Raw genomic sequence first — 26615 nt, 5'->3', positions numbered from 1 at the left:
GGTTAGGAAAAAGAGGTGTTTATGATTCAGGCATGTGGAATTTGAAAGCTTATTTGCAAAGTACTCCTTTGCTTGATTAAGCTACAGTAGATGCCATACAATTTGCATTAGTCGGTGCTGTCTCTACTTCTGCAAGGTACAAGGCATTTCCTTTATGAGAGGCTGTGGGTAGTGAGCAGATGGGAAGGGATCCCTTCCACTTCCTACCCAGCCTTAAACACAAACCCTGTTGGAGCTAGGACAACACTGTGCTTTACACTTTCTATAACTTTTCCTGCTGCTGTGCTATCTGGCATACAGAGGACACTGGCCAAGGTCTCCATAAGAGGTCGCATAAGCTCCAAAAAGCAAGGTGATAAGTGCTGTAAATAGGCACTCCTAAAGGACACAACACTTACAGTTCTGATGAATAGTCCCTAGGCGAGGCTTCTAGTGATGGTGTTCCTATTGTGCCACCACCTAAACTGAGGCGCTTAGAATGCCCCTCTCTGTCTACTGAAAGTTGAGTGTCCCCAAATTCAACTGCCCATGAAGTAACCCCATTTATGGTAACTATTGGCATGCCATTGTATGGAACACTGGTGAGACCTCACTTGGAGTATTTTACGCCGTACTGAAGACCATATCTCCAGAAGGATATTGATACTTTGGAGAGAGTTCAGAGAAGGGCTACTAAACTGGTTCATAGATTACAGGATAAAACTTACCAGGAAAGGTTAAAGGAACTTAACATGTATAGCTTGGAGGAAAGACCAGAGGGGGATATGATAGAAACATTTAAATACATAAAGGGAATCAACACAGTAAAGGAGGAGACTATATTTAAAAGAAGAAAAACTACCACTACATGAGGACATAGTCTTAAATTAGAGGGGCAAAGGTTTAAAAATAATATCAGGAAGTATTACTTTACTGAGGGGGTAGTGGATGCATGGAATAGCCTTCCAGCTAAAGTGGTAGAGGTTAACACAGTAAAAGAGTTTAAGCATGCGTGGGATAGGCATAATGCTATCCTAACTATAAGATAAGGCCAGAGACTAATGAAAGTATTTAGAAAAGTGGGGAGACTACATGGGGCGAATGGTTCTTATCTGCCATCACATTCTATGTTTCTATGGCATCACAGCCACCAAGTTTGTAAGCCAAATAATTATTTCAAACGTTTTGAGCATACACTTATGCAATCAATTTGTATGTCAGCCCATATCTGTCAGCAAATAATGATTAACAAAAAAAAAAAGCATCTGGCACTCCACTGACATCACAAAAATAAAAACATTTTGGGCACTGGCCCTACTAATGGGTATAGTAAAAATAAAAAGAGCACTGTCTTAAACACCCCATACTTGCTATGCCTTTCTTTCCAGTGATTATGAAGAGAGAGAGAGAGATTAGAAAATGCTGTATTTCATATTTTTTTTTTCTGTGATAATTCCCAGTACCCACCTAGAAATGACTCATGACAGGCTATACAAGATACGGCCCCTTATTATAAACACCTGCCTGATAAGTTTTCTGACAATTAAACCTCTGAACAGGATATATGCATAGATGAATTTCTGATGAAATTTAAGGATAATTACTTTTTAAGCAATGTATTCTTTCAAAGCGGTCACAATATTGAATTACAGTTTACACATTTTGTGAATGCACTACAGGTTATACCTGGGCATTTTACATTTATCAAGGGAAATATACCCACCCTTATTTACCAGGATACCCCATACCTGCTTACATTTCAAATGTACATAGAGGGACAGTTTAATCTTTAGGTGTGTGGCAAGAGGTGGACCTGTTCTGAGTAATTGTAGGTGATTTACTAATAATACAATGTAATTTAGAAGAAGGACAATGCATCTTATTTACACCGACTGATTACTAAACACATTTATTTTAGTTTAACCCCTTAAGACCGCAGCCAAATGTACAAGTTGTGAACGAAACAAAATGTAAACAAAACCTGGCATTTGCGCTATATGTCTGTCCAACCGTAATTCACCTCTTTCATATTAAATTCACCCCCCCTTATTATATATCATTTTATTCAGGGGAAACAGGGCTTTCATTTAATATCAAATATTTAGCTATGAAACATAATTTAATATGAAAGAAATGGGAGAAAATAAGATTTTTTTTTTCTTTAGTTCTACATGGCATTTTAACTGTCAATGTCATAATACTTTTGCTTTTACTGCAATAAAATACACATATTTGTATTCAGCAAAGTCTCACGTGTAAAACAGTACCCCATATGTACAGGTTTTATGGTGTTTTGGGAAGTTACAGGGTCAAATATAGCGTGTTACATTTGAAATTGAAATTCGCCAGATTGGTTACGTTGCCTTTGAGACTGTATAGTAGCCCAGGAAATAAATTTACACCCATAATGGCATGCCATTTGCAATAGTAGACGACCCAAGGTATTGCAAATGGGGTATGTCCAGTCTTTTTTAGTAGCCATTTGGTCATAAACACTGGCCAAAGTTAGCGTTAGTATTTGTTTGTGTGTGAAAAATTTAAAAAAATGCCAATTTGGGCCAGTGTTTGTGACTAAGTGGCTACTAAAAAAGACATACCCCATTTGCAATACCTTGGGCTGTCTACTATTGCAAATGGTATGCCATCATAGGGGTAATTTTCATTCTTGGGCTACCATGGGGTCAAAAAGGCAACGTAAGCAATCTGGAGAAATTTAATGTGAAAAAAATGAAACACAAGCCTTATATTTGACGCTGTAATTTTTTAAAACACCATAAAACCTGTACATGAGGGGTACTGTTGTACTCGGGAGACTTCGCTGAACACAAATATTTGTGTTTCAAAACAGTAAAAAGTATTGCAGCAATAATATCGTCCGTGTAAGTGCTGTTTGTGCGTGAAAAATGAAAAAAAACGTCACTTTTACTGGCGATATCATCGTTGTAATCCATTTTACTGTTTTGAAACACTAATATTTGTGTTCAGCGAAGTCTCCCGAGTAAAACAGTACCCCCCCATGTACAGGTTTTATGGTGTCTTGGAAAGTTATAGAGTTAAATATAGTGCTAGCAAATTAAATTCCCTATACTTTCACAATGGGTTGTCAGGCAGGTCCGGCTAATTGTAATTAATTAGGATACCTAATTATGTAAAATTATTACATAAATATATGTGTATTATTAATATATGTATATATATATATACATATGTGTATATATACGTATATATATATATATATATATAATTTTTTTTAAATATTTTTATATCTAGGTATATATATAGTGATATATACATATATATTTATATATATATAGGTATATATATTATTTTGATCTATGTGTATTTTGAGATATATATATATATATATAATATATATATTAATATCACAATACAGTTAGAACGAAATAAAACACATCTATATATTTTTTAATATTTTATTATTATTTTTTTACGTATTTACATATTTATTTTTTTATATTATAAATAAATATATATATAACAATAATTATATATATATATATATTTAATCAGTATCAGTCTACGTGTAATTTGATATTAATATATATATATAATTATATATATATTAATATTAAAATACACCTAGACAGTGTATGTGTATGTGTGTATATGTGTATATATATACTTAGATCATATATATATAATATATATATATATATATATTTATATATATATGATCTAAGTATATATATATATATTTTTACACTTATTTTAACTGTTTTTTATTTGATTATTACAGTTAGTCCCCCTGCTGGCATTGCTGCAGCCAGCTATCCCGGCCATGTGATTGTGAGGTCCTCGCAAGGACCTCACTCTCACATGACCGGGGGGGACCGGAGGAGGAAGATCTGCTGCGGGGGGGCTCCCTGGGAGTCCCCCCCAAACACGATCGCCGGCGTGGGATCGCCGGCGACCGGGTAAGTGAAAAAAAAACGGAGGGCGTACATTTACGTCCTGCGGCGTTTAGAGCCACTTTAAAAAGGACGTAAATGTACGCCCTGCAGACTTAAGGGGTTAAAGACACATTGCTGGGAGTATGTGGAGTGTCAATCCACGTGGAACTCAGGTATACACTCATAGCTCATAGAAAAGAAAGATATTAGGACAGAAAAATATTAGATGTATTTGGTCTCAAAATAAGGACTTGACTCTATTTAATAGGGGCACATGGGAGGTTTGATGCCCTAATTCTATGGGCACAAATGGCAAGATTGTGTAGGGTCGTCTCCTATGCTTGATGAACAAATTCCACCATCTAGGGGTCAGAAATTGTTACAGCAGCATTGATATGTTTAAAATGTATTTTGTTTTGCAACCCTAGCCCACCTCTATCTGGTCTATGTATTCGATACTGTTTCAGAGTTTACCATGCAGAGCTAAACTATTGAGTCAAATGACTCTGTGTGTGATTTAATTTATTGGTTATTCTGAATATTAGTTTGTTACATGGACTACAATTAATATAAGTCCAAGCTCAGTAGAGATATATTTAAAGGGTGCAAAAGGTTGGAAGAAGATATAGGGCTCAATTTAAAATTCTGGTTCTTGCTTTCAAATCTCTACATAATGCTGCTCCCACCTATCTATCCTCCCTAATAGAAACGTAGAACATAGAATGTGATGGCAGATAAGAACCATTTGGCCCATCTGTGACGAACTGAACCTCGCCTGCTGGCCAGCCTCTTGCCTCAGGACTATGGGCCTTGCAATATACCTTGCCCAATGTACTTTGAAAGCTCTGTTCATCTGAGGTATGGACTTTTGTACTCCAGACAGAGAGATTGACCGTTAGCCCTGACTCCTTGGAACTGTTTTGGGCATAGGACCATGTGCACAGTCGGTGAAAAATACGACTTCCAGGAAATTCCTTCCTGAACCCCTGAACTGATGTGGGTGATTTTTTTATATGTTGGTCACCCAGATCAGGGCTATCAGGGGATGTAACATTTGTGGGATGTATTTTTAGGAGCTTGGAGATAATTGGATTAAAATTAGGACAGTTACTGATCCAATTATCTCCCAGGCAGAGGGGAAGGATTGTGTGCTGTGTGTGGGAGTGTCGTGCCTTGTAACCTTATTGTTAATTGGTCTGTGAAGTTGCAAATCAGTCCCCCACAAAGTCCCTGTGGGCGTACCCCTTGCATGGGGATTGTCATATAAGGCCAAGTGTGGCTTCCATTAAACTGAGATTTGTTTACCCCTTCATGAAGTCATGGCTCATGTTTGGGGGATTGGAGAACTACATTCACTCTGCGGATTGCTATATCACAATACTCCCCTGAGTATAATCACTAGCTCTTATAAGAGCTGTTCCTGCTACGCTCTTTGGACTAGGAGAGGTCTACCCACTGGAAGCTGGATCCCGGTCTTGGGTCCAGGGTGGGTGGAGGACCGCGAGACCCCAACCAAGCTGCAGCGTTTCATGGGGTCTACAGTGGTTATGGTGTTCCAGTACAGTGCTTATGCTGCTCACAAGTACTAGGAAGCAGCGATTGACAGAGGTACCTTGTTAGGGTGCCAGGTGGTCCGTCACACCATCTAATACACAAGTATTTCCCGTCTAGGCCCTTACGCTCTGCTGAAGACTTAAGTCTATCTTCTCTCCGTACTCCCACCTCTGATGCTTTTGCCTTCAATACTTCTCGAGGGCTGCACCGTTCCTGTGGAACTCACTTCCCTCCTCCATTAGATGCTCATCAAGTCTCCACTCCTTCAAAAAATCATTTAAAACCCACTTCTTCATAAAAGCGTATCAATTGAAGATAATGCTAGCTTTAGTGTACTAATAATCTTAATTTTAATAATGAATGACAGGAGGCGAGTATTTAGCATCATCTTCCTTTACTACTCCATAGCAGCAAAGACATATAGAGAAAAAAGAAACCAATCAGAGACAGGCCGAAAGTATAAAATACGCCTTCCACTGAGTCACTTCCTCTTGATAACGGCGACATCACAAGTCACACGTTCGACTGAAGAACCATACTGAATAACGAAGACAGTTCAAATTCCAGGAACGATGAAGAACAGCTGGATTCATTCAAAACTGGGAACAACGAATATCCTTGATGTAGAAGATATCCGCTTGATGTAGAAGATATCCTTATGACATTTAAGCTGAAAGAGACCGATTTAGTGATATGAAATGTAAACGTAAACAATATGAGTAACCATCACATAAAAGGTGCGCAATAATTCAGTACTATCACAATCTACTGTGATCTATAAAATGTAACCTACGTACCATAATATAGGTACCTAATATAGAATATCTATACATATATCAACTATACAGTATATGAAAAACAACCCCAACTTTCTATCAAGAGTGAATAGAGTCAATTACGGAGTCACAAGAAAACGGCCAGTACAATATTGATAAAATACATCACCTACCTGGGGATGCGGACCCACCTAAATGGGAGGGAAAATACTCAACTCCTGCCATTATTAAAATTAAGATTGTTAGTATACTAAAACTAGCATAATCTTCATATTTTGCATTTTTAACGCTAGGGGAGAAAACTGCAATGAAGGATGGCCGAGAGTTAAAGGGAAACTCCAGTGCCAGGAAAACAATCCGTTTTCCTGGCACTGCAGGTCCCCTCTGCCTCCCATCCCCCAATCCCTGGTTGCTGAAGGGGTGAAAACCCCATACCTACATAATAAATGATAAAAAATGTTAATGACAATGAAATAATGTATAATATAAATATGATCAATTGATACTGAATTGGTTATTGAATGTGTTGAGTTCGAAAGAACTATTCCTATGTGTATGTTACTAAAATTTTGAATAAAAAAAAAAAAAAGAAAACCACTTCAGTAACTTTACCAGAGGCAGCGACATGTCCCACGTTGCTGCTTCTTCCTCCGCCGCCTCTGTATTACGTCAGCCGGTGGGCGAGACTGATCCCACCCACCAGCCGGGGAAACCAATGCCGCGCATGCGCATTAGAGCTCCCCATAGGAAAGAATTGAAAATGCTTTTCATTGCTTTCATATGGGGAATTGAGCAACGCTGGAGGTCCTCACACAGCGTGAGGACATCCAGCGACGCTCTAGCACAGGTTTTCTGTGCTATGATGCAGGAAGTGCCCTCTAGTGGCTGTCTAGTAGACAGCCACTAGAGGTGGAGTTAACCCTGCAAGGTAATTATTGTAGTTTATAAAAAATGTAATGTAATAACTGGGCTCACTCAGTAATAATAAAACCTCCAGAAGTATATCCCCTGGGGAGGTACAGTGGCACAGACAGGCCAATCAAAGGAGCTGTAAGAGTGCCAGACAGATCAACTAGCCAATATTTTCCGGCAAGGTAAGGTACCTTGCCTTGCAAAAGTATTCACCCCCTTGGCATTTTTTTGTGATTTGCCATTCCAACACATTTACATGTTTCCCCTTAAACCACTCAAGTGTTGCTTTAGCAGTGTATTTGGGGTCATTGTCCTGCTGAAAGGTGAACCTCCGTCCTAGCCTCAGATGACACACAGAGTGGTACAGGTTTTGCTCAAGAATATCCCTGTATTTAGCACCATCCATCTTTCCCTCAACTCTGACCAGTTTCCCAGCCCCGGCACAGCATGATGCTGCCACCACCATGTTTCACTGTGGCGATGGTGTTCTTTGAGTGATGTGATGTGTTGTGTTTGCGCCAGCCAGACACGTTTTCTTTGATGGCCAAAAAGTTTAATTTTAGTCTCATCAGACAAGAGCACCTTCCTCCATACATTTTGGGAGTCTCCCACATGCCTTTTCGCAAACTCAAAACATGCCATTTTGTTTTTTGCTGAAAGTAATGGCTTTCTTCTGGCCACTCTGCCATAAAGCCCAACTCTATGGAGCATACTGCTTATTGTCGTCCGATGTACAGATACTCCAGTCTCTGCTGTGGAACTCTGCAGCTCCTCCAGGGTTACCTTAGGACTCTGTGCTGCCTCTCTGATTAATGCCCTCCTTGCCCGGTCCGCGAGTTTTGGTGGGCGGACGTCTCTTGGCAGGTTTGCTGTTGTGTCATGTTCTTTCCATTTGGTTATGATAGATCCTGGGAATCGTCAAAGATTTGGATATTTTTTTATAACCTAACCCTGACTTGTACTTCTCAACAACATTGTCCCTTGTTTGGAGAGTTCCTTGGTCTTCATGGCAGTGTTTGGTTAGTGGTGCCTCTTGCTTAGGCGTTGCAGCCTCTGGGGCCTTTCAAAAAAGGTGTGTATATGTAATGACAGATCATGTGACACTTAGATTGCACACAGGTGGACATCATTTCACTAATTATGAGACTTCTGAAGGTAATTGGTTGCACCAGAGCTTTTTATGGGCTTCATAAGAAAGGGGGTGAATACATATGCACATGCCAATTTTCTGTTTTATATTTCTAAAAAATAGTTTTATGTATATATTTTTCTCATTTCACTTCATTTCACCAACTTAGACTTTTGTGTTCTGATCCATCACATAAAATTCAGATTAATAAAATATTGAACTTAAGGCTGTAAGGTAATACATTGGTAAAAAGTCAAAGGGGGTGAATACTTTTGCAAGGCACTGTAATAATATGATGGGGGGGACTCACCTCCAATAATATAAGTATTCCAGTAAAAGCAGCAGCTGGAATAAGCTAGGGTACCTTTATATATCAGGGGCTCACACCTGTTTAATTCCTAGCAACCAGCAGGGGTTAAATGGCCTTTGCAGATCTCGTGAGGCGCGATCCAAAGTGGTCGCGAAATGCATTCGCGGGAAATTTCCTAAATGGTCGTTTGAAGCAAAGCAAACAGAGACAGAACTGTAATACCGGAAAAAAATCAAACGAACAACCCAAAGGTGTCACGTATACATATGCTATGCACAACATAAATCACCTTTCCAGGAGTAGGAGAAGTGCTGCTCGGCGTTCCTATGCCATAAGACCGGGCTTTTGTGACATGCCGGTGGACGCCGGCCGGTGCGGATCCACACTGTTTTGTAGCCCCATGTCTGTCGATGTGCGGGTGACGTCACGTGGAGGACGCGTGCGCACGTTTTGGGGTCAAAGGCCAGGTACAGCCAATCGGATACACAAGAGGGATATTTAAACTCTCTCATTTCTTCTACTCATTGCCCTGTCATGGTTTCCCTTTTCTGGTTATCCGAGAGTGTGTTCCTGATCGTGTTTCTTTGGTTATTGACGTTGGCTTTGTTCTGACTTCCCTGAATTCTGGTATCCATGACTATTGGCTATTCCTTGCAACTGTGTTTCGTTCTGTGTTCCTGAACTTGGCTAGTATTTAGACTATTCTCTGGTATGTTTAAGTCCGGTCTTTCTAAGGTCCAATTAGACATTATCCTTATTCCTAAGTGTGATACTAATACTGCGTGTTGGATCAGTTGTATTCCTGACATTAAACCATAGCCATAGATGCTACAGATTTGTGTCAGCACATAGTAGCTTGTGAGAGAAAGGTAGAGGAGAAAGATCACCGTATGGATCAGTTCGCCAAAGCTTTCAACACTCTACTAATCCTTACAGTCTGAGATTCCGTTGGCAGGTACACCCCCACCTACTGTACCTACTTCCATTGAATATAGGGCACCTAATATCACCCTATCTTCACCCCTGCATTTTGAAGGTACTATTCATGAATGTCAGGTTTTTTGAATCAGGTTCAGTACCATTTTGAGGCCTCTCCTGGGTCTTTTCCCACGGATAGAGCCAAAATTGGATACCTAATGAACCAACTGCAAGGTAAAGCCTTAGCATGGGCCAATCCATTATGGGAAAATGATAAGTCTATTGCCCATAATTACTTGGAATTCCTTACGGAATTCAAACTAACGTTTGAACCATTGGGTAGAGAGACCAACGTTGCTACTGCCCTAATGCGTATCAAACAAGGGAACCGGTCTGTCTCAGATTATGTTATTGAATTCCACACTCTAGCTTCTGAGGTAGACTGGACTAATAGTGGATTAATCACTGCCTTTGCTGAGGGATTATCTGAAGCTATCCTTGACGAGATTGCATCCAAAGAACTACAAGGGAGGTTAAATGACTACATCACATATGTGATGCATATCAACAACCATAGCAGAACTAGGGAGAATACTAGAAATTGATCCAGGCGCTTGAATGTCACTAGCACCTCGCTTCTCCAGACCTGTTTTCTCTAGCCTTCCTGTACAGTCTGAGCCGGAACCTATGCAATTGGGGGTTACAAGACTGTCAGAGGCAGAGCAACAGTTTAGGAGAAAGGAGGGCCTTTGTTTATACTGTGGCAAGAAGGGACATATGAGAGATGCTTGTCCTATACCTCCGGAATACTTCCGCACCTAAGAACCTTAAGGGGATAGGTCTTAGGTGTGATGGATATGTCCTCAGGTACTACCCAAAGTAGATTTCTCCTTGATATCACTATTATTTGTAATAATAAAAGTTTTGCATGCAAAGCCCTTAATCAATTTGTCAAGAGACACTCCATACTTATCAAGGAGAGATCATCACCCCTGGCCTTTGAAGCTATTGATGGGAGACCTCTCTCTCAGCCGTTTATTACCCACAAAACTATGCCTATTAGTATTACTATAGGAGCGTTACACAAAGAGACTATCACATTTCAGATAATTGTTTCTCCTTCTTGTCCCATCAAATTAGGATTCCCATGGCTTGTTAAGCACAACCCTCATATTGACTGAGCTAAGGGGGAAATACTGGAATGGGGTAAAGACTGTAGTGAGAGATGCATGTCACCCATTACTAAGAGAGTGGGCATCGTAACTTTGCCTACTTCCACACTTCAGATGTCTGGAATTCCTGCGCAGTACTGGGAGGTTAGAGAAGCGTTCAGTAAAAGTCACACCGACAAGCTGTGTCCTCACAGATCTTATGATTGCTCCATAGATCTGCTACCTGGCACTATGCCTCCCAAAGGGGCAGTGTATGCCCTATCCCCACAGTAGAGTAGGATCATGGATGAATGTATCAGAGATTCTTTACGTAAAGGCCATATGCGTAAGTCTTCTTCGCCTGCTGGTGCGGGTTTTGTTTTTTTTGTATCCAAAAAAGCTGGAGAATTACGCCCATGCATTGAATATAGAGCATTGAACAACATCACCATAAAAAATGCCTATCCCTTTCCCCTTATCTCAGAATTATTTGACAGAATCCAAGGCACTAAGGTATTTACCAAACTCGACCTTAGGAGTGCTTACAATTTGGTACGGGTTAAGGAGGGTCATGAATGGAAAACTGCATTTAACACTATAAATGGTCACTATGAATACCTTGTCATGCCCTTCAGCTTATGCAATGCTCCGGCCGTATTTCAAGATTTTATCAATTATGTTCTCAGAGACTACATATATACCTTTGTATTAGTGTATTTGGATGATATCCTTATTTATTCCCCTGACCTCCAGACCCATCATAAACACGTGTTGCAAACTTTGCTTAAAAATTTACTTTATTGCAAACTTGAAAAGTGGATATTTGAACAAACAGAGGTTCAGTTTTTTCGGATATAATATTTCGGTCTCTGGTTTCCAAATGGACCCTTGTAAACTAGAAGCCGCTCTACATCGCTCTACTATCACTACTACACTACATTGGTCATTACCTAATGGGTTAAATGCCATTCAAAGGTTTATTGGGTTTTCTAACTACTATAGGAGATTCAAGAAAGGATTCTCTTCTGTGACATATTGGTACATCCTGACACTAGCAAATCCTTCATACTGGAGGTTGGTGCCTCTGAAACAGGGGTAGGGGCTGTTCTTACTCAGAGGGAGAGTACCTTTGCATCCCTGCGGGTACTTCTGTAGAAAGTTGTCTCCAGCAGAGCGTAACTATGATATCGATAACAGATAATTATTGACCATTATACTAGCTCTTAAGGAATGGTGACATCTTTTGGAGGGTGCCAAGGACCCCCTCTTGATCATTACAGATCCCAAAAACTTGCCATATATTGGTGATGCTAAACGACTGTCTTCTAGAATGCTAGATGGTCTTTGTTCTTATCTCGCTTTAACTTTATCATAACTTAAGCCCTTAAGGAGCAAACCTCTGTAATAAAAGGGAATCATGATATGTCACACATGCCATGTGCCCTTAAGGGGTTAAAGACCAGATCCCAAGAATGTTAAAGTTGACGCCTTAGCTAGGCAATTTGACATTAAATCAGAACAAGAACAAGAGACATCCCCTATTGTTCCACCTGAGTGCATCATTGCATCCACTGTCCTTTACTTGTCATCCCCTCTTCTTAGTGCTATCATGGCGGCTCAGACCCGGGCACCTTGTGATAAACCTCAAGATAGATTGTTTATTCCCCTGTTTAAAAGAAAGGAGGTGCTAAAGTTATAACACGACAATGTAACTGCTTGACATCTGGGTATTAATAAAACTATATCCACTGTCTCGAGATCGTTTTGGTGGTCTTAACTCAGGAAAGACATCAAAGATGCTTTTCTCAAATGGCACACTTTGTTCCGCTCAAATAATTGCCTTCCTCCCAAGATCTAGTTCATATATTTATATGTGAGATTCTCAGGTTACATGGTATTCCGCAAAATATTGTGTCTGACAGAGGGACCTAATTTGTGTCACGATTTTGGAGAGCATTCAATAAACAGTTAGGTATTGGATTATCCTTTTCTTCTTCGTACCATCTTCAAACTAATGGTGCGGCTGAGAGGGCTAACCAGTCATTGGAACTGTATTTACGCTGTTTTATCAATAGCACACAGGAGAATTGGTCTGAATTGCTACCTTGGGCTGAATTTGACAGGAATAATGCTACCCATGACTCATCCGGGCATAGTCTGATAACGGTCGCCATCCTACTATTCTCCCTGCTGTGTTCTCTGCCACAACTATCCCTGCTCTGGATGACCACCTTACTTCTATACATGAAACTTGGTCTAAAGTCCACTCAGCTCTTGAGAATGCGGCTGCTCGTTTCAAATTTCATGCTGATAAACGGCGGGGTGCCAACAATGTTTACCAAGTGAGTGATCGGGTGTGGCTCTCCTCACATAATATTAGACTCAAGGTTCCTAGCATGAAGTTTGCGCCCAGATTTATTGAACCCTTTAGTATTGTTCGGAGGATCAATCCTGTTTCACACTCTCTTGCTCTTCCTCTCTCCTTACGTATACCTAATTAATTTCATGTATCTTTGCTTAAGCCTCATATTTGTAATAGGTATACTGTCCCTTTTGTCCTTCCTCCTCCCCTGGTTGTTTCTGGAAGGGTGGAGTACGAGGTCTCCTCCATAATTGACTCCAGCTTTTTTTGTGGCTCCTTGCAATACCTGGTTGATTGGAAGGGTTATGGGCCTGCTGATCGTTCCTGCCTCTGATATACATGCTGGCTGCAAAATTCTTGCTTTGCACGCATAATTTCCTCTCAAACCTGGTCCTGCCTGCCTGGTGGGTGGTCTTCAGGTGGGAGGTATTCATCCTCTCCATATGCTATGCACAACATAAATCACCTTTCCAGATGTAGGAGAAGTGCTGCTCGGCGCTCCTATGCCATAAGACCAGGCTTTTGCGACATACTGGTAGACTCCGGCCGTTGCGGATCCACACTGTTATGTAGCCCCACGTTTGTCCGTGGTGTCGACGTGCGGGTAGGACGCGCACGCACATTTTGGGGTCAAAGGCCAGGTACGGCCAATCGGATTCACAAGAGGGATATTTAAACTCACTCATTTCTTCAACTCATAGCCCTGTCGTGGTTTCCCTTTGCTGGTTATCGAGAGTCTGTTCCTAATGGTGTTTCTTTAATTGTGGACTTTGGCTTTGTTCTGACTTCCCTGAATTCTGGTATCCCTGACTATTGGCTATTCCTTGCAACTGTGTTTAGTTCTGTGTTCCTGACCTCGGCTAGTATTTCGACTATTCTCTGGTACGTTAAGTCCGGCCATTCTAAGGTCCGGTTAGGCTATATCCTTATTCCTAAGTGTGATACTAATACTGCGTGTTGGATCAGTTGTATTCCTGACAAAAGAGAAACTAACGAATGCTCAGGAGGTCCAAAGGAATACGAAATGCCGAACGCGCATTGGTTTGAATACGCGTTCAGTATATTGAAGAACGAAAAATAGGTGTACGCGAAAGCACGATAGAACGTGCGAACGCCTGATAGAAAATACAAACTGCCGAGCGCACATAGATAAACGTGTTCGGTAGATTGAAAAGGAGAGAATAGGCGGACGTGAGCGCACATTAAAAGCGTGCGAACGCAGAAACCTGACAGGCAGGAAATCTCTACATCGCCCCACGCTCTCCCTGAGGAGAGCGTGTGGCGGTGGGAGAGTACCTGTGAAGTGGCGAGCGTAGCCACAAGGAGAACATTTTATGAGAGGGGCTCACCCTCTAATAATGAAATCAGTATCATGTACTGACATAAACTGTAAGATAAACAAAAAACTGACAAGAAGCAGTATAAATGTAAATATTGGATTGTGTTTAGGAGAGGGGCTCACCCTCTAAAAATGAAATCAGTATCATGTAATGACAAACTGTAAAATAAACAAAAAACTGACAAGAAGCAGTATAAATGTCAATATTGGACTGTGTTTAGGATAGGGGCTCACCCTCTAATGAAATCAGTATCATTTAATGACACAAACTGTAAGATAAACAAAAAACTGACAGGGAATAAAAGGGGATAAAGTAGATACACAGATATCCCACGTCTATACCATACAAAACAAAACCAGCGTCCCCACTATCAGATAAAACCCTACATAAATATACAGTAAGAAAAGACAGAAATCAATTAAGTAAATAAGTAAAATTAAGTAAATATACCAAGACAAGCCAACGAAGTGTAGACACACAATACTCTGACCTGACTTGTGATGGAGCAGCAAAGAAAGAGGAAGTGACTCACTGAAAGGCGTATCTTGTTCTCTCTGTCTCTGATTGGTTCCTTTTTTTCTCTATATGTTTTTGTGCTATGGAGTAGTAAAGGAAGATTATGCAAAATATGAAGCCTCCTGTCATTTGATAAAATTAAACTGTTAAAAGCTCCCATCTGATTCCTCTCTTGCAACTGTCATTAGTGTAACACTATCCTTACCTTTTGTGTCACTTTACCCCACTCCCTCTAGCATGTAAGCTCATTGAGCATGGCCCTGAACCCCTCTGTTCCTGTGTGTCCAACTTGTCTGGTTACAACTACATGTTGGTTCGTCCACCCACTGTAAAATGCTGCAGAATTTGTTGTTGCCATATAAATAATAACATAATAATAATAACCACTTCTAATTTGCAAAAATAAACATAGTCTTTGATAGTCATCTGAGGTTGAAATAGTCCTCTGAGGTTGTATTTATGTACTTTTAAGACCTGTTAATGAATGATAGTCATTATGTCCTGATATAGTCACTTTACCCCACTCCCTCTAGCATGTAAGCTCATTGAGCATGGCCCTGAACCCCTCTGTTCCTGTGTGTCCAACTTGTCTGGTTACAACTACATGTTGGTTCGTCCACCCACTGTAAAATGCTGCAGAATTTGTTGTTGCTATATAAATAATAACATAATAATAATAACCACTTCTAATTTTCAAAAATAAACATAGTCTTTGATAGTCATCTGAGGTTGAAATAGTCATCTGAGGTTGTATTTATGTAATTTTAAGACCTGTTAATGAATGATAGTCATTATGTCCTGATATGAAAACCATATAATTCGAAGAGGGTATACTTTTTTCCCCATGACTGTGTGTGTGTATATCACAGTCTAAAAACTGGAGATGGACAGTATACATTTTTAAATGAAATACATTTATTAAATCGTTATATTCAAAATATCAAAAGCCTACTCCTTTGGAAAGGGAGTCACTTTAGTCTTAAAGCTAACATTTTATCTACTAATAAAACGAACACATTTTTGAACAAACCTTGAGATTCTGGTTAACCCCTTAAGGACACATGACGTGTGACATGTCATGATTCCCTTTTATTCCAGAAGTTTGGTCCTTAAGGGGTTAAAAGCTCAACACGACTACTTTAGAACAACTTGGCACAGAAACAGATGTTTCTGAATGTAGATATGTTTGCCCTACAAGCTAAATGTATTCCTAAACTATCCCCTATAACACTCATTTGAGATCTCATCTTGATTAATTTGCCTTAAAATAAGAAACTCTACAAAACTTTTCATATCACACTATTTACATTGAAATGGACATACAATTACAAACATATTAACAGAATTGGATACTAGGAAAAAAAATTAGTGCTGGTTATTAACGCACAATAACATTTTGCTTCCTCTGTATTTTAATAAAACTTGACATAAAATATGTTGATTGATGGGGCGTGGCCTGACCGTCGAGAAGACTGGACGTGTCTCCTTAGGGCTCCGCTCTGATCGCGCCCAAAAGCTCACAAAAGCGACCTCAATTATTGTTTTTTCTCTCCCCATATTGCCCCCTACCATGGAGAAGAGGATCTCAAAAAAGCAGACGAGGAAGGTCTCGGAATCTGGAGGTTCCGTCTTGGACCTCCTCACGGCACCTAGGCAGGGCCGGCCTGAGTGTCAAGATGGCGACGGGGGTTCCTCACAGGCCTCGCCTCGTGGGAACAGGGAGGCCTCCTCCGCTGATCAGGACACGATACTAGCTAAGCTGGTAGAAGTCCGGACTTACCTCGCCGGAGAAATCGCCAAATCGACGGCAGTCCTGCAGGCCGACATTGGCGCCCTTGGGGAGCGGACCGCAAGGCTGGAGGAACGCATGGACGCCACCACGCTGGCTTACAACGCAGTAGTGGACCGGGTTAATCATCTTACTGCACACGCGGTAGAAGCAGACCTGGCAATGGAGGATATGGCGAATCGATCAAGGAGGAATAACCTCCGCATAAGGGGCCTGCCGGAAGACAGGGGCGAAAACCTGCAAGAGCTGGTGCTCTCCGTCCTGAGGCCTCTCCTTCCGGACCTCCCGGAGGAAAGTTGGCATATGGAGCGGGTGCACCGGGCAATGCGTGCACTGAGAGTTGAGGGGAACGCCCCGAGAGATGTCATAGTCCGGTTCCTGCATTATCGCACTAAAGAAGGGCTTATGAAGAAAAGCCGGGAGGGTCCCATCAGGTATGCCGGCACCCTGATATCCCTGTACCAGGACCTGGCCCCTACAACGCTGCAACGACGTAGGGACTGGCGACCCGTGACGGAAGCCCTTAGAAGTGCGGGCGTGAGGTACGCTTGGGGATTCCCCTTCAAGCTCCTCACCTTTCAGGGTGACCGGGTACACGTCCTGCTGCCTGGGGGTGATCCCCAACGCCTGTTCCGGAGCCTGGGAGTCCAGCCGCCCCCAGACCTTCCCAACCTGGCTTTGGGCCCAGAAGTACTTCCCCAATTGCGGACGGAATGGCAGGAGGCAGATGCAAGAGGCCACCGCTAGATATGGAGGGTATCGTATGTCTTACATTACCTGCTATTCACGGTCTTCGCTAAGGGGTGGGTGATGAAGTCTCAGAGATGCGGGTGGGGAATGGGTAACGGCCTGACACTGGGTGGACCTTCTTTGGGTGGCGGGCTTTGGGAGGGGTTCCCCGGCTTACCTTGTGTTCCGGTCGTCTTTTGTATATCCACCGGGACGGGGTTATCCATGGCTGTGGCAGATGTCTGCTGATTCCCCGCTATGAGCGTGATGCCGCAAATGGAAATGTTTTACTTTGGGAGGGGGGTTGTGGGCACCAGCGCCTGATGACCCGCCCGGGCGGCCCAAGGGTGATATGGAGCTGCGCATCTTTTCTTTGCGGGTTCCTACCGGAGGGCTGGGTTCAATGGAAGCTCGGGCCTGGGCATAGAGACTGACAGACTGTGGGCGTTTTTTTTTTTTTTTCTCCCGGACGCATGGGCACTTTGTTCCGTTCTGGAGAAGGTCTCACAAGAGATGCAGGGTCCGATACAGTACAGGTACCCTGGAGCTCCAGGCTGCAGAGGGACTTGAGATCCTGATATGTATCTAGTTGCTTAGTTGTGGTTTGTTTTGGATTTAGTTTTTCTCTATGATCCTGTGTTTTCCTTCCCAGTCTATATCTCCCTTCCTATGGCATATGGGTTGATCACATTCAGATGATTCGAAAAGTATAGTTTCTAAGGAACAAAGCGCACGAAACATACATACAAGGTTAAAGGTTAATTCCAGATGAGAAAATGTACGCTCTGAAACAGGGCTTATCGTCTCAATGACAATATACGTTCTGCTGACAATAATATTAAAAAAAAAAAAAAAAAAAAGAAACTTCATTAAAAAAAAAAATATAATAATAAAAATAAAAATCCCCAAAAGACAAAAATAAATAGATAAAAAAGGGTTACAGGTTAATGCCAGTTGAGTGAATATACGCTCTGAAACAGGGCTTACTGATTAAAAAAGACAAGGTACGTTATCTAGACAATCATAACAAACAAAAATGCGTCATAGACACGAAAAACACAAGGTTGAAGGTTAATGCCAAATGAAAATGTACGTTTGTAAAAAAGGGGGCTTTTGACTAAACTGACAATGTACGTTGTTTTAAATGAAGGGTTAAAGGTTATTGATAACGGAGAAAATGTGCGCTTTGACTAAGGGATTGTTGATTAGAAAGACAATGTGTGTTCCTCTAGAAGAAAAGGGGGGTTTAGGGTGGTGGCCGAACGAGGTAGTGGGTGCTTTGACAAGGGGTCTTTTACGTATAACGAATAGTATGTTACCTTCATAGGAATGACTGAGGCGACTTCTGCATGTAGGTGGGGGGGGGGGGTGGCTGGGACATGGAGAATGCAATGTGAAACAGATGTGCATGTCTTCGTTGGGGGAGGGGGAGGGCAGTGAGTGGTGACAAGCATTCCCTCATCTAGACCTGGCCGCCCGTATTTCGTTAGGGCGCAAAACGATGTTGTCCCGAGCTTTAGATCACAGGTCAGGAGCATTGACCCATTGCGCTTTGTACTTTTAACTAAGCTATAACCAATTCACTACTCAATACCGAAGTTAAATGTTTATAAGCGTACAATCTTTGCAGTTAATACCTTACTTCCTGGGAAGTGCATTCGGCAATAGACTGGCTAGGACTTTTGCAACCGCTGGGTCACAGTCTTAAGGAAGCTCACTAGGAGGAGGAGAGGTTGTGCGTTCTTGTTTTCCTCCCCCTCTCCACGATCATTCGGAAGCGCAGCCAAAGTCAGGGAATAGACTCATTACTAACAGGGGGAGGGATGCCCCCAGCTGAAGGTCTACGGCCCTCGCTCACTTATTCTACCCTTTCATGGGACATTGGGTGGCTGGAACTGGGATAGGATACTGGCGGCCTCCCCCCCCCTCCCTGTTCTTGGACGGGGATGGTTCTGCCTCTTTTGGTCTGCCCTGTTATGGATGGGGTCATGTGGACATGGGGGGGAAGGGGGAGCCCGCCAGGAGGTGGGGGGCACTCGGAAAGGGGGTAATTGTTCTCCCAGTCAGAGATGAGGTTATACATATCTTACAGGTCCATTGGCCTCCACCCCTCAGGGAGGTAGAAGACAGGGCAGTTGGGGTAGGCGGCGTTAGGCCTTGAGACACAGATAACGCAGCTGATTCCGACAGAGGCAAAAATTCAGGTTACTGGACAAGTCGAGAAGATAGGGAGCAATCGTGTGTAAATCATTTTATTGTTTAATAGAGTTTCCATTGTCTAACAGACGGAGGTCTAGGCCTTTATGCTGGAGCATTACTCCCACGGGGTGAGCCCAAGTTGGGAGGTTTTTGTTACAAGCACTGGCAACGTATGGTCCCGCAACCCCAGGCTAAGGAGATAGATTATGCAGAGAGGGTGGAGATCGGGTAACGTGGTAGAGGACCGAACCGAATGTGAGCCGGGAGAGGCTGACGGTGAAGGGGGTCTGGCTGGGAAGTATTAGCATAGTTCTTTGAAGGTCACTTAGAGGTCAATTCAGACAAGGAAGGGCGCGTAGGAGACAGGGCTCTGGGCTCCACAGCTCCTCCCAGCGGGATTACAGAGGAGCGGTGGGAACGTGCTCCCCACATGAATCTGGCGACAGGTAAGACCAGATTTCTTGGGCATCGGCTGATGCCCAGGTTGCTTTGTACTAGATTCTTATTCTACTTTCTCTTTTCTTTCCTTTTTTCTTCTTTTCCAGGGGGTGGGGGAGGAATTTCCAAAAGAGCGGGTCTTCAAAATGATCAGAGCCCGACAGGACAGAACGAGAATGATATAGTCTGGGCGACGAGACCAAAAGACATAATAGACAATGGCTTACGGAGAGACGGAAGAGCAATGGACACGGTCTTATGCAGTAGAGAAGGAATTTCCACACAATGGAGATCAAGATCACCACGCTGAACGTTAAAGGCCTGAACGGCCCGAAGAGGCGCCGCCTCATGTTCAGGGAACTGAAGAGAATGAAATCAGATATCGCCTACCTACAAGAAACTCATATTCCTAAACAAGCTAAATTTAGGCTACGAGATCGCACCTATGCAGTGACGTACGAAGCTAGATCCCATCGTAAGCGCAATGGGGTAGCTATCCTAGTTAGCAACAGCTGTCCTTTCCAAATGACCTCCCAGGTCATCGACCCGGACGGCCGATACGTCATTGTCTCGGGCACCTTACATTCACACGCCATCCATTTGATAAATATATACGCGCCTAACCAACCGGACTCTGTCTTCTGGCACACGTTGCAGGATAAAATATCAGCGTTGACACATGGCATGGTTATAATGGGGGGGGACTTTAACGCAGCCCCGTGCCCAGCCGTAGACAGGAGCTCAAAAGATGGAACACCAAGGTCCCAAGGGAGAGGTAGACAGGACCAGTTGCTCAAAGACTTTATTGTCGAAACGGGGATGATAGATATATGGAGGGCTCACCACCCGGGTACCAAGGACTACACTTTTTACTCAGCTCCTCATGGCACGTACTCGAGGATCGACCTATTCTTAACGAATGCTGCAGGTTTGGCACGTACGGTGAGTTCACAGGTTGGTAACATATCGTGGTCGGACCACGCAGACGTCTCCATCACACTGGGCAATCTGTGTGCAGCTTCACCATGGACTTGGAGACTGAATACGTCATTACTACGGGATCCCGATGCGGTGACACAAATTCGGACGGAGTTGATAGAATACTTCAATATGAATGACACCCCGGAGGTGACGGCGTGTACGGTCTGGGCAGCACATATGGCTGTGGTGCGGGGGACATTGATCAAGATAGCTACCAGACGGAAGAAAATGAAACATCAAAAGCTAGAGACCCTGTTGGGACAACTACGAACCCTCGAACTAAAACATCAAACGACCCCGAACGGTGAGCTCTACAAGCAGTTGGAAGCGGTGAGGAGAAACATTTGTACGCTGTTACTAGATGACACGGCCAGATCCATGGTATGGTCGAGACGCGCCTTTTTCGAAAAAGCAAACAAGATGGACACCCTCCTGGCCAGGACACTTCGACCTAGACAGGACCGTTCTCACATCACGGCCATACGACACCCGGATGGCACTACAAAATCCAAGCCGACAGACATAGCTGAAGTGGAAAGGGCCATCTCGAGCCTGAAAGCTAATAAAGCACCGGGACCAGACGGTTTCGATGGCACGTATTACAAGACCTTCAGGGAAGAGCTTACGCCCCGCCTGGTGAAGCTTTTTGACTACCTGAGGCAAGGTGGGAGCCTGGACCCCGACATGACCATTGCCACGATCGTGCTTCTGCCTAAACCCGGAAAGGACCCGCTTCAGCCCACAAATTACAGACCTATCTCGCTCATTAACCACGACATGAAGATCCTAGCGAGAGTGCAAGCGGATAGATTAAACCCGTTGCTGAACTCACTTATACACGCAGACCAGGTAGGCTTTATCCAAGGGCGGCAATTATTCGAAAATACTAGGAGGAATGTAGACCTGATCTGGAAGCAAAAGGCCACCAAGACGCCCACCCTAATAGTGTCTATCGACGCCGAAAAGGCCTTCGATAGGGTTAGATGGCAATTTCTGTTCTCCGTGCTGAAGCATATGGAATTCCCAGAGGAATACATAACTGTAATCAGGGCGATGTATCATAAGGTGAGGGCACAGGTACTGATAACTGGAGCCCCACTGAAACCATTTAGACTATATAACGGGACCAGACAGGGGTGCCCGCTTTCCCCTCTTCTCTTCTTATTGGCACTAGAACCCTTGTTGCAAGCAATACGCAAACACCCGGACATCAGAGGAGTCAGAGTAGGGGATAAAGACTTTACCGTCTCGGCATATGCCGACGACGTCCTCCTGACCATAACAGACCCGGCCGCTTCGATGTCGGCACTGCAAGGGGTAATAACAGCATACGGGGAAGTGTCCGGATATAGAGCGAACATTCACAAATCCAGCGCCCTGTCAGTGGGCCTTTCGGAGACAGAGACAAGGGAAATACAGGAGACCTACAATATGCGCGTGGACAAAGACTCCTTGACGTATTTAGGTATTCACCTAACGGCAGAACCGGAACGTTTGTATGCTGCCAACTATACTCCCATGATCAGGGCATTAATAAGGGATCTGGAAAAATGGACGGAAAAGCCCATCTCCTGGATAGGACGGATCAACTCTGTTAAGATGAACATCCTCCCGCGTCTCTTATTCCTGTTTCAAGCACTACCTGTTCGAATTGCGAAAGCGCAACTGTCACCACTACAAAAATCGATAGGGGATTTCATCTGGCAGAATAAAAGACACAGAATATCACGAAAAATACTGTATAGACGCAAGGATAGAGGGGGGCTCGGCCTACCTAATCTATATTTCTATTATCTTGCAGCCCAATTGACGCAGATAGCCATGTGGCACTCCCCACCGGGAGAAAGAAGGTGGGTAGAGGTTGAGTCTATGTTGGTAGGATCGGATATACCCCAATTCACAATGTGGGTCCCCAAGGAACACCGGCCTATGATAAGAGTGACTTGTCCAGCTATACTCAACTCGCTACATATCTGGGATACGACCAATGCCAAGTACAGGTTAGCGTCGTCTCCCTCCCATCTCACCCCCCTACTTAGAAATAGAGAGTTCCAACCCGGCATGGCTCCAAGGGACTTCCGAAACATAGAGAGAACCGGACTACAACGGATCCATCAGTTGTACCGCGCTGGAGAGATAGTACAGTTCGAGGAATTACAACAAGGCAACCATTTAACACCGGCGGATTTTTTTAGATATATCCAGATACGGGACTTTGCTCGTAGGCCACATATTAGAGCCGCAGCCCAGAGGAAGCTGACGTTTTTTGAGAAAATGTGTTCGGATGAAATGGCACCTAAAGGTATGATTACACTCTTGTATGCACACCTTAGTACCGAAAACAAAGAGTGGGGGAGTTTGACATACACTGCGCAATGGGAGGCGGATTTGGGAGAGGTCCTGGAAGGAATCGAGTGGCAGGAGATATGGGAAGCGAATAAAAATGCTTCCATATGTGTCACACTCCAGGAACAGACATGGAAGACTATGTTCAGGTGGTATACTACGCCAGTAAAATTATACAAAATGCATAAACTGGACACGGACGATTGCTGGAGAGGCTGCGGATCCCGCGGAACGTACATCCACATGTGGTGGGACTGTTCGATGATACGCGGCTTCTGGAAAGCGGTGGAAGATCTGCTGAAACAAACTTTTGGTAGACCCCTGAAGATGGACCCCTGGACATACTTGCTGAATAGAACGGTTGAAGGATGGACTAGGAGAGAACAGAAACTAGCTCATAAAATAACTCTAAGTGTGCGCAGGGAGATAGCGACTAAGTGGCTAAAACCAGAAGGTCCGGAGTCAGGAGTGATCTCTAGGGTACGTGACTGTAGGATTATGGACGACCTGACAGCTAGGGTGACGGGAGCGACGGTGTCTTTCCAAAGACTTTGGGAGCCATGGGACAACAGCCTAGTGGGCTCGAGCGGAGACTGACGGGGTAATGACCAGAGTAGGGACTTGGTCCGCTTAACGGACCCCCACATAAAGCGATTTTGATGTGCTCCTGCAGAATGGGAAGTTCTCCTCCCCCCCCCCTTTTCTCTTCTCCTCTCCCTTTCTTCTCTTTTTCTTTACTAAGCTAACTCTTCTCGCTCTCTTTCGATATTCTTACTTCTATATTCTGTTTCCTGCCTTATAACTTTTCTCTTTTTACTCTTATTTTCATTATCCCTTGATTTCCAAGGGACAAGTATTTTTTGCGCCAGGCATAGTCAAGCTGCCGGAGGTGCTGGGAAGCCCACGAGCAGGTGTAGCTATAAGATATGGGGTACAAAGAGGGGCCCCAACTGTAGGCAATATGCCTAACATATGAACACTCCCTTGATGGGGCAACGATTGTGCAGGGACACAGGAGGGACCCGTATGGCCTACTTGATTTGTTTTATTTAACCATTTGCAATGTTCATACTGGCTTCTGCGTAAGCCCGACCGTTTCTGTGCAGTTGTTGCATCTGTTGAGTGAAAATATAAGAAGTTTAAAAATACACGATAGGGGGCAAGGCATAAAAGGCTTCAAAAAGGCTGATCATGTGAACTCATGTTACATATTATATTTCCGAGAATGTTGTCTTCGTTATTGGCTTCTGCGCAAGCCTGTATGTTATATTGTACTTGCTATACCTATCGTATGAAAAAATAAAGAATTAAAAAAAAAAATATGTTGATTGATGACTTCCTCGTATCATCTATGCCTAAAATGTAAAATACAATAATGTAATGTGAAACCCAAAAATTATATTAGCGAATGTTTTTTCCATTAGCTCTTGCACAACAAGAGTGTCCACTGGCTGACATTGATGTTTATTTTGTTCGATCTACTCTTTAATTCCAGTGAATTCGATTTTAAAAACAGAAAACAACTTGGCAAATGTACAATCTATCTGTAGACTACAATCACCATAAAAGTGTGGATCACCCAATATTAGATTTATCTTATTATTACCTATCATTGTGGTATAGATTTATTGTTTGCAGAGAAACCTGCATTGCATGGAAAATTAATTACGCTTGAAAGTCGGAATCTATGCTGTTTACTAATATGGATTATGTGCTCATGTGGTATGCATTTTAACCCCTTAAGGACTGAGCCAAATGTACAAGTTGTGAACAAAACAAAACGTAAACAAAACCTGTCATTTGCGCTATATGTCTGTCCAACCGTAATTCACCTCTTTCATATTAAATGCACCCCCCCTTATTATATATCATTTTATTCAGGGGAAACAGGGCTTTTATTTAATATCAAATATTTAGCTATGAAACATAATTTAATATGAAACATTTTGTTATTTTTTTAGTTCTACATGACATTTTAACTGTCAGTGTCATAATACTGTTTGCTTTTACTGCAATAAAATACACATATTTGTATTCAGCAAAGTCTCACGTGTAAAACAGTACCCCCTATGTACAGGTTTTATGGTGTTTTGGGAAGTTACAGGGTCAAATATAGCATGTTACATTTGAAATTGAAATTCGCCAGATTGGTTACGTTGCCTTTGAGACTGTATAGTAGCCCAGGAATTAAATTTACACCCATAATGGCATACCATTTGCAATAGTAGACAACCCAAGGTATTGCAAATAAGGTATGTCCAGTCTTTTTTAGTAGCCATTTGGTCACAAACACTGGCCAAAGTTAGCATTAGTATTTGTGTGTGAAAAATGCAAAAAACGCCAATTTTGGCCAGTGTCTGTGACTAAGTGGCTACTAAAAAAGATTGGACATACCCCATTTGCAATATTTTGAAAAAAAATAAAACACAAGCCTTATATTTGACGATGTAACTTTTGAAAACACCATAAAACCTGTACATGAGGGGTACTGTTGTACTCAGGAGACTGTTCAGCGAAGTCTCCCGAGTAAAACAGTACCCCCCATGTACAGGTTTTATGGTGTCTTGGAAAGTTATACGGTTAAATATAGTGCTATCAGATTAAATTCCCTATACTTTCGGCATGGGTTGTCAGGCAGGTCCCGCTAATTGTAATTAATTAGGATACCTAATTATGTAAAAATATTACATAAATATATGTGTAGAATTAATATATATATATATATATATATATATATATATATATATATATACATATGTGTATATATTTGTGTATATATAAATCATTTTTTTATATTTTTATTTATATATAGTTATATATATAGTGATATATACATATATATTTATGTATATAGATATATATTATTTCGTTCTACATGTATTTTGATATAAATATATATATATATATTAATATCAAAATACAGTTAGAACGAAATAACACACATCTATATATTTTTTAATTATGTATTTTTAATTATTTTTTTAATTTTATTTTTTTACGTATTTACATATTTTTTTATATTATATATAAATATATATAACAATAATTATATATATATTTAATCAGTTTCAGTCTACGTGTAATTTGAAATATATATATATATATATATATATATAATTATATATATATATATTAATAGTAAAATACACCTAGACAGTGTATGTGTGTGTATGTATATGTGTATATATACGTACACACACACATACACTGTCTAGGTGTATTTTATATATATATATATATATATATATATATTATATATATGATCTAAGTATATA

At 42.1% G+C, this 26615-nt stretch overlaps 1 protein-coding gene across 1 annotated transcript in view; it reads left to right on the top strand.

The window, feature by feature from the left end:
- ERCC6L2 (ERCC excision repair 6 like 2) overlaps positions 1–26615 on the top strand; it is a 189213-nt gene that overhangs the window by 140999 nt on the left and 21599 nt on the right. The gene's annotated exons all lie outside the window — the stretch shown is intronic.

Source organism: Pelobates fuscus, chromosome 5 (assembly GCF_036172605.1).
Source record: "Pelobates fuscus isolate aPelFus1 chromosome 5, aPelFus1.pri, whole genome shotgun sequence".
Classification (NCBI taxonomy): domain Eukaryota; kingdom Metazoa; phylum Chordata; class Amphibia; order Anura; family Pelobatidae; genus Pelobates; species Pelobates fuscus.
Note: the sequence above shows the minus strand (reverse complement) of the source record. Positions and strands in the feature narration are given on the sequence as shown.